Source organism: Sceloporus occidentalis, unplaced genomic scaffold (assembly GCF_023333645.1).
Source record: "Sceloporus occidentalis isolate IW3139 unplaced genomic scaffold, rSceOcc1.0.p SCAF_8, whole genome shotgun sequence".
NCBI lineage: Eukaryota > Metazoa > Chordata > Lepidosauria > Squamata > Phrynosomatidae > Sceloporus > Sceloporus occidentalis.
Window position 1 is genome coordinate 30036313 of NW_028316988.1, and position 12126 is coordinate 30048438.

At 51.5% G+C, this 12126-nt stretch overlaps 1 protein-coding gene across 2 annotated transcripts in view; it reads right to left on the minus strand.

Moving 5' to 3' along the window:
• The window catches only part of CERS1 (ceramide synthase 1), a 57557-nt gene that overhangs the window by 6540 nt on the left and 38891 nt on the right, over window positions 1–12126 (minus strand). The window lies entirely within an intron of this gene.

Consider the following 12126-nt stretch of genomic DNA (forward strand, 5'->3'; position numbering starts at 1 on the left):
TAACTGTGTTTCTTCGAGTGGTCATCTGCGAATTCACACAAATGGGTTATTTCTGCGCATGCGCAGCAAACTCGGAAACTTCTAGAATCTCTGGGCAGAAAGTCATGTAACTTTCTGCAGCCTCTTTGCAACTTTTTGGCGGTAGCCCCACCCATCCCGTATATAGAGCCCCTGGTGGCCCGCTCCTCTTCAGTTCCGAATGAGCCGCAAACAGCGCGACTCCAAGCATTGTTAAATGAGCAGACACTGAGGGGAGGATGGGTGGGTTTGTGTGAATTCGCAGATGACCACTCGAAGAAACACAGTTACAGGTGAGCAACCTGTCCTTCTTCTTCATGGTCTCTGCAAATCACACAAATGGGTTAGACTAGCGAGCTGCAGTCAATGGAGGAGGGAGTGTCAAAACCCAAGAATGAGACAATAAACAATAAAGTATGTAAACCAAACAACTGTGTTATTTATTAACAGTGTAAGGGTTTTAGTGCATGGCAGAGAGTAACACTGCCCTCCCAAAAGCTGCTTCCTGCCTGGCTCTGGCATCCAGCCTATAGTGTTTAATAAATGTTGATGGCTGGAACCAGACAGCAGCTTTGCATACATCCTCGAGCGAGATCCCTGTCAAAAAGGCTGAGGATGCTGCTACCGCCCTTGTTGCGTGGGCTCTAACCCGGCCTGGTAAGGGCTTACCCGCCAGTTCGTAGCAGAGGTGGATGGTGTTGGACACCCATTTGGAGAACCTCTGTGGTGAAACTGGCAGCCCTTTCTTGGCTTCGGAGTAACACACAAACAGTCTCTCTGAACGCCTGGAAGCAGAAGTCCTATCCAAGTAGAAGGCCAGTGCCCTGCGGACATCTAAGGCATGGAGATGGTGCTCAGAGTCTGTGGTCGGGTTAGGAGCCAGAGTGGGCAAAACGATGTCCTGGTTCATGTGAAAGGCAGACACCACCTTTGGCAGAAAGGTAATGTCCGTATGGAGCACCACTTTGTCCTTGTGGAAACGGATAAAGGGTTGGTCCATCCTAAGAGCACACAATTCACCAGCTCGGCGGGCTGATGTGATAGCTACCAAGAAGGCTGTTTTCCAAGTTAGAAGCCTCAAATCTGTGGTAGCTAGAGGTTCAAAGGGCTTAGAGACTAGTCGAGCCAGAACAGTGTCCAAACTCCACTGCGGTGGTGGGTCCAGAACAGGAGGGTGCAGATTATTAAATCCCTTCAGGAACCTTTTTATAAGAGGGTCCCTAAATAAAGAGGATTTGTTCCGAAACAAATAGTGGGAAGAGATGGCGGACAGGTAGCACTTAATAGAGCTTAAGGAGAGACCTGTTCCAGCCAATGTCATGAGGAAGTCCAGGACCACCGGGATGGAAACACGGGATGGAGGGATGTCCCTGGTTTGTAAAAAGGCAAGGAACTTGTCCCACTTGTATGCATAGGATCTTTGGGTAGAAGGTCTCTGAGCTGCCCTAATTATATCCTGTACGCCTGGTGGAAGCGAAGTCAGGATCGAATCCTCCATGCCACCAATGGGAGAGACTGCATCTCTGGATGGAGAACTTGTCCGTCGTGGAGGGAAAGTAAGTTGGTCCAGTGCTCTAGGCGAAGATGATCTTGGGCCCGTTGAAGCAGGGGAGCAAACCATGGTTGCCTGGGCCACCACGGGGTGATCAGGATCACGTCTGTGGAATCCATCAACATCTTTGCTAATACTCTGGTCACCAGTGGAAAGGGAGGAAACGCGTAAAAGAAGCGGTTCGTCCATTGAAATTGGAAGGCATTCCCCAGAGAGCCAGGTGCACGAACCCGTGAGCAGTACTCGTTCAGTTGGGCATTGCTGGGGGAAGCAAATAGGTCCACCGTCGGCGTGCCCCACCGCTGGAAGAGGAAGGACAGGTTGCTCACCTGTAACTGTGTTTCTTCGAGTGGTCATCTGCGAATTCACACAAATGGGTTATTTCTGCGCATGCGCAGCAAACTCGGAAACTTCTAGAATCTCTGGGCAGAAAGTCATGTAACTTTCTGCAGTCTCTTTGCAACTTTTTGGCGTTAGCCCCGCCCATCCCGTATATAAGGCCCCTAGTGGTCCGCTCCTCTTCAGTTCCGAATGAGCCGCGAACAGCGCGGCAACAAGCGTTGTCAATGAGCAGACACTGAGGGGAAGGATGGGTGGGTTTGTGTGAATTCGCAGATGACCACTCGAAGAAACACAGTTACAGGTGAGCAACCTGTCCTTCTTCTTCGTGGTCTCTGCGAATCACACGAATGGGTTAGACTAGCGAGCTGTAGTCTTTGGAGGAGGGAGTGTCAATTAACACAAATCAATAAACAATAAGTATGTAAACCGAACACATGTGTTATTTATTGAAATTAACACAGGTTAATGAATGGCAGAAAGTAACACTGCCCTCCCAAAGGCTGCATCCTGTCTGGCCCTGGCATCCAGCCTGTAATGTCTGATGAATGTCAATGGTTGGGACCAGACGGCAGCCTTACAAATGTCCTCGAGGGAAATTCCCGTCAAAAAGGCTGCGGATGCTGCTACCGCCCTAGTTGTATGGGCTCTAACCCGACCTGGTAAGGGCTTGTCAGCCAGCTCGTAGCAGAGGCAGATGGTGTTGACTACCCACTTGGAGAACCTCTGCGGTGACACCGGCAGCCCTTTCTTGGCTTCGGAGTAACATACGAATAGTCTCTCCGAGCGTCTGGAACCAGCTGTCCTGTCCAAGTAAAATGCCAGCGCTCTCCTAACATCTAGAGCGTGGAGCTGGCGCTCAGAGTCTGTGGTCGGATTAGGAGCCAGAGTTGGTAAAACAATGTCCTGATTGATGTGAAAAGCAGACACTACTTTTGGCAAAAACGTAATGTCCGTACGGAGAACCACTTTGTCCTTGTGAAAACGGAGAAAGGGTTGATCCATCCTAAGGGCACATAGTTCACCAGCCCGGCGCGCTGACGTGATAGCTACCAGGAAGGCTGTCTTCCAGGTTAGGAGTCTCAAGTCCGTGGTAGTTAATGGTTCAAAGGGCTTAGAGGCTAGATAAGCCAGAACCGTGTCCAAGCTCCATTGTGGTGGAGGGTCCACAATCGGGGGATGTAGGTTGTTAAATCCTTTAAGGAACCTCTTTATGAGAGGGTTCCTAAACAAGGAAGGTTTGTCTTGAAAGCAATAATGTGAAGAGATGGCAGACAGGTAGCATTTGATAGAACTCAAGGAGAGACCTGCCTCCGTTAGTGTCATGAGAAAATCCAGGACTACCGGGATGGAGACACGGGCTGGTGGAACTTCCTTGGTTCATAGAAAGGCAAGGAATCTGTCCCATTTGTAGGCGTAGGACCTCTGGGTAGAGGGTCTTTGGGCTGCCTTGATCATATTTTGTACACTGGATGGTAGTGAATTTAGGATTGAATCCTCCATGCCACCAATGGGAGAGACTGCATCTCGGGGTGGTGGACTTGTCCATTGTGAAGTGAAAGCAAGTCGGGTTGGTGTTTCAAGCGAAGATGCTCTTGGGCTCGTTGTAACAGGGGAGCAAACCACGGCTGTCTGGGCCACCACGGGGTGATCAAGATCACATCCGTGGAGTCTGACCACATCTTTGTCAATACCCTGGTGATTAACGGAAAGGGAGGGAATGCATAGAGGAGGCCGTTTGTCCATTGAAACTGAAAGGCATTTCCCAGGGAGCCTGCTCCACGAACCAGTGAGCAGTACTTGATTAGCTGGGCATTGCTGGGGGAGGCGAATAGATCCACCATGGGTGTGCCCCATCGTTGAAAAAGGCGGGAGACTACCTCTGGATGTAGTTTCCATTCGTGGCACGTTGTTTGGGATCTGCTGAGTTGATCCGCCAGGTCGTTTTCGTCTCCTGGAAGGTGGATGCATTGAAGCAGAATGTTGTGCTGTATGCACCAGTCCCAGATCCAGAGAGTGATGGCTAGAAGAGTTCTTGATCTTGTACCTCCTTGCTTGTTGAGGTAGTACATGGTAGTGGTGTTGTCCGTTAGGAGGAGTACCACCTTGTTGGAGAGTAAGCCTTGGAAGGCCCTGAGCGCTTTCTCTACTGCCAACATCTCCAATGCATTGATGTGGAGGTTTGACTCTGTTCGTGTCCACTTGTCCTTGACTGTAAGGCCTAATGCATGGGCCCCCCATCCCTGCAGGGATGCGTCTGTTGTCAGAGTTATCTCTGGCGAAGGCGGGGTAAATGGCATGCCGGAACAGACGTTGTCTGGTCGGAGCCACCATTTCAGTGAGGTTTGGACCTTCCTTGGGATAGTGAGAATCTTGTCCGGATGGTCCCTCACCGGATCGAAGGCGGACAGGAACCAAGACTGTACGGGTCTGAGGCGCAGTCTTGCCCAGAGAGTAACGAAGGTTGTGGAGGCCAAATGTCCCATTGCAACTTGTACCACACGGGCTGGTAGATGTCTGTACCGTAGGCAGGCTCGTATGGCGAGCGTCAGGGTTTGAAATCTGGACCGTGGAAGGTAGGCTTTGGCTGATTCTGAGTCCAGTAGTGTGCCTATAAAATTGATCTGTCTGGACGGAGTTAAATGAGACTTTTCGAGGTTGACACAAAGTCCCAAAGATGCCAGAAGGTCATGAGCAAAGTCCATCTGGAGCTGAAGGGCCTCTCTGGATGGTGCCGTGAACAGTCAGTCATCCAGGTAGGGGAAGACTACGATTCCTCGCTGATGAAGGTAAGCTATGACAGGAGCCATACACTTCGTGAAGACCCTTGGAGCTGAAGACAGGCCGAATGGAAGGACCTTGTATTGAAAGAAATCTGGTCCAACGGTGAAGGCGAGGAATCTGCGATGGTCGTTCCGTATCGCAATGTGAAAATAGGCGTCCTTCAGGTCCAGCGTGGCGAACCAGGCGTCCTTCTGCAAGAGTGGCAGAATAGAAGCAAGAGTTATCATCCTGAAGCGTCTATAAGCTATGAAGGCGTTCAGGGCGCGCAAGTCCAAAATCGGTCTAAGGCCCTCAGGTTTTTTAGGGACAATAAAGTATTTAGAAAAAAAGCAGTATCGGGCCTGGGAAGGTTGTACAGGCTCGATAGCGCCTTTGTCCAAGAGGGAGCGCACTTCGTCGAGAAGGGTGTCCGAGGGGACGGTGGTAATGATAGCTCCGGTGGTGGGGAGCTCAGAAAACTCCAGGGCATAACCCCTTCGAACTATGTTTAGGACCCAGGAGTCTGTTGAGATGGATGCCCAGGTGTTATAAAAGGGCTGTAAGCCGTCTGTCTGGGAGATGACGAAGTGCGCTAGGGGGCTTCAGAATCTCTTTTTGCCCGTAGCATCTTTCTTCTTATAACCTGATTGGTAGCGGTTCTGGGGCGGTTGGCGACGGTCTTGTTGGGAGGGAGACCTGGAGCGCCCGCCCTGGCGTGAAGAATCTTGGGGCTGGAACTGCCTTTCAGGATGGTGGAAGCGTTGCTGGCCGTGGTGGAACCAGTTTCGTTGGCCACTGTACCGTTGCTTGGTCGGTCTGGAGGAGGAGGCTGACATGCCGTGTTTCTTGGCAGCTGTTTTCATCCTGTAACGAAAACTTAATTTCTCATCTGTCTCTTTATTAAACAGGCCGGAGTTATCAAATGGCATGTCTTCTATGGCCGCTTTGGCCTGGGGGGTCAAATCTGAGGAGCAGAGCCAGGCATATCGGCGAAGAGCTACCGATCCGGAGAGAATTTTGGAAGAGCAATCAGTTGAGTGTCTAGCTGATATTATCTGCTGACCTCCCACAGAGTGGACCTCATTCCTGATGGCGGACATAATCCTCTTCTTATCGTCAGGGAGCTCACTGATGATAGGGTCCATTTTCTCCATAAGGAGTTGAACATATGCCCCCATGCACGCTGCATAGTTGGCGATTTTTATGTCCAATGCAGCGGAGGCATAAAACTTCTTCACCAGGCCGTCGATTTTCCTACTCTCCTTGTCCATGGGGGATGAGGAGGGACGAGTCGCAAAGGAGGTTTGTGAGCCCTCCACAATGGCCGAATTGGGTTTTGGATGGTTAAACAACCAAGACGGTCCTGAAAGTGTGACCCTGTAGAGGTTCTCTATTTTCCTTGAAGTGGAGGAGATGGATGCCGGTGTATCCCATGACCTCTTGGCGATTTTTTCCAGGGATGGAAGAAAGGCCAGGGATGGTGGAGCGGGAGCACAGCCGTGAATCCGGCGTTCCACCGGATCGAGGGCATCATCTTCAGGGTGAGCGACCTCGAGTTTGAGAGCATCTGCCATTCTGATTACCTTATCAGAAAAGGAGTGGACATCGTCCGTTGGTGAGGGGGCATCCGGTTCCCCAAAGGCTAGGGATTGTTCTGCATATAGCTGGACAGACGGGGAAACTGAACGAGAGCGGGAAGCGGAAGGGGATCTGCTGTCCCTGTGGCTCAACGGAGACGGGTCCCTCGTAACGGAGCGACGTGTGACTGTCTCTACAGTGTTGAGGAGAGTGAGGCCTCACTCTTGAAGGACCGGGGACGTTGCGGTGGAGGTGGTCTGCGTCTACCGGTAACAGGTATTGGCCGGTGTGGTAGTCATAGATCAAGTCCGGGTAGGTGTCAAATAATGACCTGTCCGGCTGGTAGTCCTCCATAGGGGGGCTGGAGCGGCGATCCCTATCCAGGGCTTCGTCAGCTTCTGTTCCCAGAGTGGCTCTGTCTCTCTGTAGGGTTGGTAGTCTATCTCGTCTGGGACGGGATGGTGAGGCTCTGTCCCGTCTAGAGCGGGATGGTGAGGTTCTATCCCGTCTAGAACGGGATGGTGACCAGGAGCGCTTCTGCCTCTGCGGTGATAGTTGAACATCCAAGTCAGGAATTTCTCCTTCAGATTCAGACGACTCACCAAGATTGACTATTTCCAAGTCTGCATCCTGAACAGAGAGGTGTGATGAGATCAGAACTCTGGGCTCGAGAGGTGGAGCCGAAGACGAAGCAGACTCTGGGATTGGAGTTGGTACAGGACATGAATCCGGTGGAGGCACCGAGACAGTACTCGGGGGGGCCCTGCGCCTGGTCTTAGGCGGCAGGGACACTGATCTAGCCTTCCTTGGTTCTAGACCATCTTTGGACGCCTTGGAGGACTTTTGTTTCTCTCCATGAGGCCTTTTTGAAGCCTTATCCGGCTTCGATTTAGATGCCTCCGAAGTCTCCGGCTGGGCCTCGGTTAGAGCGGGGCGAAAGGCCTTTTCATATAGAGACGCTTTCAGCTTCTGGTCTCTATTCTTCAGGGCTTGGGCCGTCATGGCCTTACAATGCCTGCAGGAACCGGGGATGTGGCCTTCCCCCAAGCATGGGACGCATTTGTCATGTCCATCCGACATGGGTATTTTAACCCCGCAATTAGTGCATTGCTTGAAAGAAGCCATAGCGCTGAGAAACGTCACCGGTCCGGGTCAATCCGTGAGAGTCAGACAAGGTTGAAATCGGCAAGCAAAGAGAGGTCGAAGTCCGTTCCGTTTGGTCAAATGTCCATTTTAAGGGCTTTGGTCAGAGATTCAGTACTGAACAACAGCAAGTTCCTCGAGCTGCTAGCGCGGCGGAATGAAGGAACTGAAGAGGAGCGGACCACTGGGGCCTTATATACGGGATGGGCGGGGCTACTGCCAAAAAGTTGCAAAGAGACTGCAGAAAGTTACATGACTTTCTGCCCAGAGATTCTAGAAGTTTCCGAGTTTGCTGCGCATGCGCAGAAATAACCCATTTGCGTGATTCGCAGAGACCACGAAGAAGAAGGAGACTACGTCTGGGTGTAGTCTCCATTCATGGCATGTCGTCTGCGATCTGCTTAGTTGATCCGCCAGGTCGTTTTCGTCCCCTGGGAGGTGGATGCATTGAAGCAGGATGCTGTGCTGAATACACCATTCCCAGATTCGAAGTGTGATATCCAGTAGAGTCTTTGATCTCGTACCTCCTTGTTTGTTGAGGTAGTACATGGTCGTAGTGTTGTCCGTTAGGAGGAGCACCACCTTGTCGGAGAGTAGACTCTGAAAAGCCCTGAGAGCTTTTTCCACTGCCAGCATCTCCAATGCGTTGATGTGGAGACTTGACTCCTCGCGAGTCCATTTGTCTTTGACGGTCAGACCCATCGCGTGGGCTCCCCATCCTTGTAAGGAAGCGTCCGTAGTCAGAGTTATCTCTGGCTGGGGTGGGGTGAAGGGCATACCGGAGCAGACGTTGTCTGATCGGATCCACCATTTCAGGGAAGTTCGAACCTTCCTTGGGATGGTGAGAATCTTGTCCGGTTGGTCCCTCACCGGATCGAAGGCGGATAGGAACCAGGATTGTACGGGCCTGAGGCGCAGCCTTGCCCAGAGTATCACAAAGGTTGTGGAGGCTAAATGTCCCATTGCTACTTGAACCACACGGGCTGGTAGATGTCTGTAGTGTAGGCAAGCCTGTATGGCGGTTGCCAGAGCTTGAAATCTGGACCGTGGGAGGTAGGCCTTGGCTGACTCTGAGTCCAGCAACGTTCCTATAAAATCGATTTGTCTGGATGGAGTCAAATGTGACTTCTCGAGGTTGACTCGTAGTCCCAATGATGCTAGTAGGTCTTGGGCAAACTCCATCTGGTGTTGGAGAGACTCTCTCGACGGCGTGGTGAATAGCCAGTCGTCCAGGTAAGGGAAGACTACAATGCCCTGCTGGCAAAGATAAGTGACGACGGGGGCCATACATTTCGTGAAGATCCTCGGTGCTGAAGACAAACCGAACAGAAGGACCTTGTACCGAAAGAAATTTGGTCCGACGGTGAAGGCCAGGAATCTGCGATGATCATCTCTTATCGTGACATGAAAATAGGCGTCCTTCAGGTCGAGTGTGGCAAACCAGGAGTCTTTCTGCAATAGTGGCAGAATAGAAGCAAGAGTTACCATCCTGAAATGTTTGTAAATTATGAAAGAGTTTAATGCTCGCAAGTCCAAAATAGGGGACAATAAAGTACTTAGAGAAGAAGCAGTATCGAGCCTGAGAAGGGTGTACGGGCTCGATAGCGCCCTTGTCCAAGAGAGAGCGCACTTCGTCGAGAAGGGTGTCCGAGGGGACGGTGGTAATGATGGCTCCGGTGGTGGGGAGCTCAGAAAACTCTAGGGCATAACCCCTTCGAACTATGTTGAGAGCCCAAGAGTCTGTAGTAATGGACGCCCAGGTGTTAAAGAAGGGCCGTAGGTTATTGGTTGGGGAGGTGACGAAGTGCGCAGGAGGGCTTCAGAATCGTTTCTTGCCTCTGGTGTCTTTCTTTTTGTAGCTCTGCTGATAGCGGTTTTGTGGCTGTTGGTGACGATCCTGGTGGGATGGGGAACAAGGACGTCCGCCCTGATGACCAGGATCCTGGGGCTGGAACTGTCGTTCAGGCTGGTGAAACCGTTGTTGTCCATGATGAAACCAGCTATGCTGACCACTGTAACGTTGCCTTTGGGGTCTAGAGCTGGATGCAGACATGCCGTGTTTCTTGGCTGCTGTCTTCATTCTGTACCTGAAGCTCAGCTTTTCATCAGTCTTTTTATTAAAGAGACCAGAATTATCAAACGGCATATCCTCAATCGCTGCTTTGGCCTGTGGGGTCAAATCAGATGAACGTAGCCAAGCATAGTGTTGAAGAGCCACGGAGCCCAAGAGGATCTTAGAGGAGCAGTCGGTGGAATGTCTCGCCGAGATGATCTGCTGGCCTCCTACCGAGTGCACTTCGTTACGGATGGCCGTCATGATCCTTTTCTTGTCCTCTGGGAGCTCACAGATGACAGGGTCCATCTTCTCCATAAGGAGTTGAACATAAGCCCCCATGCATGCTGAATAATTAGCAATTTTTATGTCCAGTGCAGCAGAGGCATAAAACTTCTTTGCTAAGCCGTCGATTTTCTTACTCTCCTTGTCCATAGGTGACGAGGAGGGGCGTGCGGCAAAGGAAGTCTGAGAACCCTCTACAATGGCCGAGTTGGGTTTAGGATGATTAAACAACCAAGTCGGTCCCGATGGGGTGACCCTGTATAGGTTCTCTATTTTTCTGGATGTAGAGGCTATGTATGCCGGTGTATCCCACAACCTCTTGGCAATTTTCTCCAAAGAAGGCAAGAAGGCCACGGATGGAGGAGCAGGAGCACAGCCATGAATACGACGTTCTACTGGGTCGAGTGCGTCATCCTCGGGATGGGACACCTCTAGATTGAGGGCATCGGCCATTCTGATGACTTTATCCGAAAAAGAACGGACATTGTCTGTCGGAGATGGGGCGTCTGGCTCGCCAAAAGCCGTAGATTGTTCCACATCTAGCTGTACCGACGGAGAGATAGAGCGAGAGTGAGAAATGGATGGAGATCGACTGTCCCTTTGGCTTGGTGGCGACTGATCTCTGGTTGGAGAGCGACGTCCGGCCAGGTCGCGTTGAGGCGAGTGTGGCCTCACTCTCGTAGGGCCTGGGACTTTACGGCGGAGATGGTCTGCGTCCACCGGCAACAAGTATTGACCCGTGTGGTAGTCAAATATCAGGTCAGGATAAATGTCAAAAAGGGCCCTATCCGGCTGGTCATATACTGGGGAATGGTCGCGGCGGTTCCTGTCCAGGGCTTCGTCGGCCTCCGTTCTATCCCGTGTGGTACGGGATGGCGAGGCTCTATCCCATCTAGAGCGGGATGGTGATCGAGAGGGCTGTCTCTGCCTCTGCGGTGAAAGTGGTGCATCTGAGTCCGGAATTTCACCTTCGGACTCCGACGAGTCACCCAAATTGACTATTTCTAAGTCAGGATCTTGGACCGAGAGGTGGGAAGAGATCAGGACCCTCGGTTCCAGTGGTGGAAGAGCTGAACCAGAGGAGAACTCCGGGACGGGTGTGGCCGCGGGACGTGAGTCTGGTGGAGGGACCGACACCGTGCTCGGAGGGCCTCTACGCCTAGTCTTCGGCGGTGGGGACGCCGATCTGGCTTTCCTGGACTCTCGTCCTTCCCTCGGAGCCTTTGGGGGCTTTTGCTTGTCCGCATGAGCCCTTTTAGAAGCTTTGTCAGCCTTTGCTTTTGGGGCGTCCGAAGTCGTAGGTTGAGTTTCGGATGCTGCAGGCCGAAAAACTTTGTCATACAGAGACGCTTTAAGTTTTTGGTCTCTATTCTTTAACGCCTGAGCAGTCATGGCCTTGCAGTGTTTGCAAGTCCCAGGGATATGGCCCTCTCCCAGGCACAGGACACACTTGTCGTGGCCGTCCGACATGGGAAATTTGGCCCCGCAATTAATACATTGCTTAAATGAAGCCACAGCGGTTGGAAAACCGTTACCAGGTGGTGAACGGAGTCCAGAGAGTGGTCAATTCGGTCCGCGGTCAAAACGAGAGAAGAAAAACAAGTCCAATTCGTGATCCAAAGAATGGTCAAGTCCGGTCTGGTGGTCAATGTCCGAATGGTCAGAGATTCTAATGCTAACAGAGCGAAGTTCCTCGAGCTGCTTACGCGGCGGAATGAAGGAACTGAAGAGGAGCGGGCCACCAGGGGCTCTATATACGGGATGGGCGGGGCTACCGCCAAAAAGTTGAAAAGAGGCTGCAGAAAGTTACATGACTTTCTGCCCAGAGATTCTAGAAGTTTCCGAGTTTTCTGCGCATGCGCAGAAATAACCCATTTGTGTGATTCGCAGAGACCACGAAGAAGAAACATAAGTTCTAATGCAACTAGCTGACTATGCCTCTCTCTGGGGATACAGATGGTGGGTCTTCAGACGTTCATGAGATGTTAGGTGTCTGGACCTTTTTATCTAGCCTACAACCAAGCTTCACTAGGGATGGCGAGGCAAGTGGTGCTTCCTCTTTCTCTCTGCAAATCCCCAAAGTTACTTTGTATAACCAACCTTTTGTGCCAAATACTGAGTTCCCGCTCCCTTGTTCTATGTGTGAGCAAATGTTGGGAGTTTGGGGGGCACACCGGCCCTTTGGGGAAACTGGAGGGCCATACCCGCGATTTCATAAAAATGATCAAGATTTATATTTTGCTGCAAATAGATGGGTATATGGACGGGGCAATTTTGCAAGCATTTGGTCCTCTCTGAGCCATAGGGCTAAAAGGGTCTTTTCCTCCAAGAGGAAGTCAATTTCTGGGTTACTTTGTGTTGGGAAAAGGCCTTTGGGGCCTTTTATTGGGCCCCT